Raw genomic sequence first — 6,081 nt, 5'->3', positions numbered from 1 at the left:
GGGTTGATGGTTTAGGGACCAATACCGATTATGATTTCATTTGCCTAAAATTTTAGTATAATGAATTCTTTAGCTTTTCTCCAAAAGTTTCGTTTTTATTAATGAATAAAGAGACGTACATTTAGCAAAATGGAAATCTAGAAAAAATGCAAAGGACATTTTTAAGATATAAATGAGTTCTTCACAGAACAATGGTCCAAAATCTCATATGAATGTTGGATCAAGTAAATGATGATGTTGTATCAATATATTGAAAACGTTTATGTCAAATGGGTAATAGATGATCGGGGGACTCTAAGAAAAGAGCTTGCTCTCACTAATTTTATTAGGATATGGTAGTTGAATTTTATAGGTAAAAGGATATATGAAATCTCTGTTTTTTTATATAAAAAAAAACTAATGTATCCCTAGAATTATTTTTACACTTAACGATATCATCAGAATTAAAAAAAAAGAATTAAATGTAATATTTTGACAAACGATTTTCGACATTGACTGTTACAATGTTAATATGACAATCTTCGATACTGATGTAGTGATCCATGATGGTTGATGACGTGATAGATAGATTAAATTAGTTTTTCTTATTGAGTTCGAGAGCACCGGCGGAACATAAGTGATTTTTTATACTAATTACTATTAAATTATTTTAAAAAGAAATAGATATAATAAGTTTTGATGGGCTCTATCCAATTGAAAAAGAAATTTATTTATTAATTATTAAATATTAATTAAGATTAGGTTATTGTTATTTGTTGAATAAAAAGTAAAAAAAAAATAACTTTTTTACATTAAAATTTAATAAATTTCAATGCAAAAGTAACTTTATTGAGAATCTAAAAGATTTTTATATAATACTTTATAATATTTATTTAATTCAATTTTTAAAAAGTTCATTAAAATATAATTGGAAAGACATTGGGAGGTTAAGATAATTAGAGGTAAATATATAAAATAAAATTTATGTAGGATAAATTAGTTTAGATTTATACAAAAAAATTAGGTTAAATTCGAGGTAAAAATAATAATATATATTTTTTAATTTTTTTAGCAATTTAATCTTTAATTTTGGTATTTTATTATATTTATTTTTTGAATATTTGTATAATTTAAATTAAAATATTTTAAATTTTTTAAAAATAAAATAAGTCCCTGAAATTAAAAAAAAAATTAATTTGATCATTGAACTTAATAAAAAAACTATTTAGCCTATCTGTCACATCACAAGTTATCTTGGACCGCCACGTCAACATCGTAAACCGCCACATCAACACCATGAAATGCCACATCAATATTGTAATGATCAACGACAGAAACCGTTAGTCAAACGATCACGTTGGGTTCTTTTTCTAAGTTTGAGGACCACATCGAATGTAAAAATAGTTAAAAGGCCACATTAATTTTTTTTTAAATGTATTGGCGCTTTATATACCTTTTTGTCAATTTTATATTATGACAAAACATTTTGCATGTAAGTGGTATTGTTATTACTTGAAGATATCAACTTTTTGCTTAAAAAGATTTGTCTACTAAAAGAACTAAAACGTAGGTGCTAGGAAAACAATGACAAATCAGAATTTTGTTCTACCTAGCTTAGCACTTCACTTTTCATATATCTAGCAAGTAAAAACCTCCTTCACTTACTAAATTGTTTCCCAATTTGTTTTAAACTTTTAATATTGAACTAAATTGTTTCTTTTCATATATATATATACATAAATCGAACATGTATACTTTAAACTAATGGTTGAAATGAAATATAAGAGGTCTTGTTATATCAATCAAGGGTGGAGATTTTTTTTTCTAATTTTTTTTCTTTACATGCGAGTGACTTGGATAGATTACTATTATGTATTTTGAACTGTTGTGTTGTGTAAATGGTGTATATGTAAAATCCGAGTAAAAACGAGATCCAAGCAAGTTCAAAAGTAAATAAAAGGTTCATAATTAAGCTTATATTCTACTTCAAATTGGTTTGTTAAGGTAATAAAGATAAATACATTTTGTGTATTTTATATATTAATTATATATGTTTAGGATGAATTGTGACAATTCTATCTATATGGTAAATGTTAAATTTATAAGTTATATTATATATAATATTACATGCAAAGCATATATTTATATACATAATGGGTATAAATTGTCCTATTATGATAGATGTTAATATTATGATTAAATAAATAATTTGACATGATCATAAGTACTAAATGTTACAAACTACTATATGTTACAGAGATTTGTATTTATATTGCTCAAGTATATTGGAAGAGAGTTCTAGATATAATAGTATACAATAGAGTTTACGTCTGTATAGATTTCATACTTCGGTATGATACATAATTTCATCCTTTAAAGTAAATATATATTATTTCATCTATTGGAATGATGTACAGTTCCATGCTTTAGTATGATGGATAATACACTCATATACCTTATCCTTTTTAAATTATTTTAGGCGTTTAAAAAAACGAACAAGTTATTCACATGTTACAATCTTTTTTTGTAATTTACAAAAATTAATGAAAAGAGACATTTTATGATTATGTTGTTCAAGAGCAAATGTTGCCTATAGATTATATTTCTGTTTAAATTATGTTTTTATTTTATGTCCCATTAAATTATATATTTAGTGTGTGTTTTGCTTGCACATACATAAGTGGTTCGAAGTGGCATCCGTACCTTTGAGTGGATCTATCGAGTGTCACAATATGTTTTGACACCCTATATGATGTTTCTGCGTATAGTGGCATGTATATTTGATCTACCTATTTATGTTTTGTAAATATCTTTTTCTACATTTCTATGATTATTAGTAAACATTTGGGTTTATAATAATAAATATATGGTTACTAATTTATAGCTATGCATATTTAGCTTATTTTGCTAAGAAATATGAATGCATTAACAATATTAACACTGAGTATAAATAAATAAATAGATCCATTCATGTTTAAAAGTATAAAAGCATCAGAGGTTATAAGAAAATTATTTTTAAAGTATAGCGACATCTCTGATTCGTAATTGTTATTGATATGGGAAGAGATGTTACAAATATTTATTTAATTTTTATTTAAAAATTGGGTAAATTACCTATTTGGTAACCTATCTATTACTTAGTTTCTATTTTAGTCACCCTACTTTTTTTTCTTCTTTCAAAATCATATATAACATTATGTTTTGGTCACCCGTCATTAAAAAAAATAACGGTGATGCTAACGTGTCACCATAAGCTAATATCACACCAACAAATGAAAATAATTTAAAAAAATATCACGTCAATGTCGACACTCATTTTTCGTTCGTCTTTTAATATTTCATTATAATTATTATTAATAATATTATTAACTTATTATTTTATTTATTTTGTTTACAAGTTACAACCAAACCAATTGGGGCCTAAACTACAAAAATTAAGCACCAACCTGACCCAATTGGAGCCCCCAATCTGACCCAACAACTTGACCCGACTTAGTTCCAGGCATCACCATACTCTGCCATTTTCAGTTCCCACGTGAAGCATCATGCCCGAGCAACTCACACCCTGCAGTACCCATCACGTGAAACACCACGCCATGCAATACCATCTTCTGCTAATCACCAACAAATTAGCCACCAAAAAAACAAAAACATTACCTACCCTAATCCACTACACTTAATCCTTTCAACCTACTCCAACAAACTAGAGGTGTAAACGAGCCGAACTCGACTTAAACTCGAAAACTTTAAACGTAGACTCGACTCGACTCAAAAACTCGCGAGCTAAAAATTCTAAAACTCAACTCAACTCGAACTCAAAATATATTATTGAAACTCGACTCGAACTCAAAAAGGATCGAACTAAAAAAAATTCAAGAGCTCAATTAAAGCTCTAGACTCGAGCTCGATTGAAGCTCGTTTTTGAGCTCGATTCAAGCTCGTTTTTGAGCTCGATTCAAGCTCGTTTTTGAGCTTGATCCTATAAAAATCTTATATTACATTTAAAATATATAAAAAATTTCCCTTTAATCAACCACCATCAATACATTTTTTTTATCTGATAATATGAACTCATTTAAGAAACTTTATAGAATGCATACAAGAGTAGTTATGGTTGTAGAACATGTTACACATAAGATCAAACATACGCCCACACCAGGCACCCATTTACAATCCTCCCCAAAGCAAAACAACTTTTGCCATAAAAGTAGTGTTTCAAAATTCAAAATACGAAGGCAAATCTTCCATAAAAAACATCCAGCAACAAAATATTCTAATCTACATGTTCATGTACCACAAAACCCAATTCCCTAGTGATGCTTTTCAGTTTTTCCTGGCGTGGGATTTGGAACATTTGGGGCTTCAACCTTCATGCCTGCTTCATCAAGAAGAACAAGAACTTTAAGTAAAAGTAAAAGAAAAAGAGAAGAATGCATCCTTAAAGCCTAAATGCCTAAGCTTAGGCATGGTTAAGTAAATTCGCAATGCCGTATTTGCAAGTTTGATTTTCTGTTAGAGTTAGATTTACAATCAGAGTTGATGATTCTGTCAAATGTCGAGATTTTAGGTAAATCACGTTCAAGACTCGAAAGAAGGGATCTATGTATCTTAAACAGTTAACTATCGTCGATAAAAATTATTCGGTAAACAGAATTTGAACTTTGGAAGCAGTGAAGTAGCTGGATCTGTAGATGAACAAAGAGCGAAAGAAACAAAGTACATGCATGTACGATCAAAGAAAAACGAAACAATTAAAACTCCGATGACTAATGACAATTCAACGAAAACAAAGCACAAAGAAGAAAATCAACCACACCAAGGAATCCAGCATTTCACCAGGAGTATAAGTAGGTCTCAATCAAATGGGCCCAGCTCGGATAATTTTTTCTCCTCCTCCTCCCAATTGATTTTCACTATTTTTTTTAAAGAAAAAAAAAGAACACCATATTACAACTAGCGAGGAAATCTGAGCACAATAGAGTAACAAATAGCAGCAGAAATGAAATCAGATCTGAGACAAAATTGGAGGCAAAATGAACAGATCTAAACAAGGTACGGAAAAAAAAATAGAACGTACCCGCTCTTGCTGGGGGAATCTGTTCTGCTCGGAACCCATTGTTGGTGGAATTTCTTTCTTTTTGTTCTCTTTAGCTCTGAATTAAGATTTTTCTCTTTTTCTTTTTGTTGATATATGAGTAGCAGTAGTACTATACGAAGAGAACATATAGAATAATCAGGAGAAAGATAAATTAAGAGGCGGCTGATGACCCAGAAAATTCCATCATTCATTTACATTTCTTTTTGATTCTTTATTTGTTTCACAACATTAACAAAAAACTCTTCAAACTCTTGAAACATCAATGGGTGTTAAAGAACTTTGTGGTTCACTATACATATCTGAAAATACAAATGATAATATAAATAAAAAATTAAAGGAATATTTATTTAAAGATAAATAAACTCATAAACTCATAAACAAACTCACCCAGAGGAGAAAGGTACTGTTCGGTCGTGGGAGCTTGGGAGGGATACGTGAGCAACGGTTCCCTATACTATGCAAGACATGAAAATTAAATCATAGCAGCTATATCAGTGGGCTTTCTTGTTTGAGTTTTAGGTTTTTGGTTGTTAGTAGAGTTGTTAAGTTTGTTGTGTATTACAGTATGGAGTTATTGTTAAATCTTATGTAATTTCGTATGAGTAATAAAATTTTTAAGGCACTATTTTCTTCCCTCCGCTGATTAAGGAGCTTTCTTTCAAGCTCCATTAATTAAGGTTTTTTTTTAATGAGGCCTGATATTCCTATAAAAAAAAAGCAGCTATAAATAGCCAATACCCAGATATAATACACATTCAAAAACATTTTAGAGCTAAGTAACAACATAGTTGACTACTAAAAACATTCACACTTCCAACAAAATCCGAGAAATGAAAAGGAAAGCAAGATTTAAGATTAAAAAGAAGAATAGACGAGTATAAGTATCTAAAACTAGACGGATCTTAATGAAAACGAAAGAGAAAGGGGCAAACCTGAGGAACCGAGAAAGGCGGCAATAGAAAGAAATGGAGACGAGGAATTCGAGGGCCGGGGAGGAAATGAGG

General features: G+C 29.4%; 1 long non-coding RNA gene across 3 annotated transcripts; it reads right to left on the bottom strand.

Annotated features, from left to right (window-relative positions):
* Positions 1 to 4,141: 4,141 nt before the first annotated feature.
* LOC120184456 lies at positions 4,142 to 5,707 on the bottom strand. 3 transcript variants are annotated; one of them, XR_005522021.1, is made up of 4 exons: positions 5,465 to 5,707; positions 5,057 to 5,376; positions 4,796 to 4,892; positions 4,142 to 4,354 (listed from the first exon to the last, which is right to left on the bottom strand). It is a non-coding gene; the product is annotated as an uncharacterized LOC120184456 (long non-coding RNA). The 3 variants fall into 3 exon arrangements; XR_005522020.1 differs by lacking the exon at positions 4,142 to 4,354 and having other exon boundaries at positions 4,544 to 4,892; XR_005522022.1 differs by lacking the exon at positions 4,142 to 4,354 and having other exon boundaries at positions 4,544 to 4,892; positions 5,057 to 5,186.
* Positions 5,708 to 6,081: the final 374 nt, after the last annotated feature.

The sequence above is a fragment of the Hibiscus syriacus genome, unplaced genomic scaffold, assembly GCF_006381635.1.
Source record: "Hibiscus syriacus cultivar Baekdansim isolate YM2019G1 unplaced genomic scaffold, ASM638163v2 tig00112910_pilon, whole genome shotgun sequence".
NCBI lineage: Eukaryota > Viridiplantae > Streptophyta > Magnoliopsida > Malvales > Malvaceae > Hibiscus > Hibiscus syriacus.
Note: the sequence above shows the minus strand (reverse complement) of the source record. Positions and strands in the feature narration are given on the sequence as shown.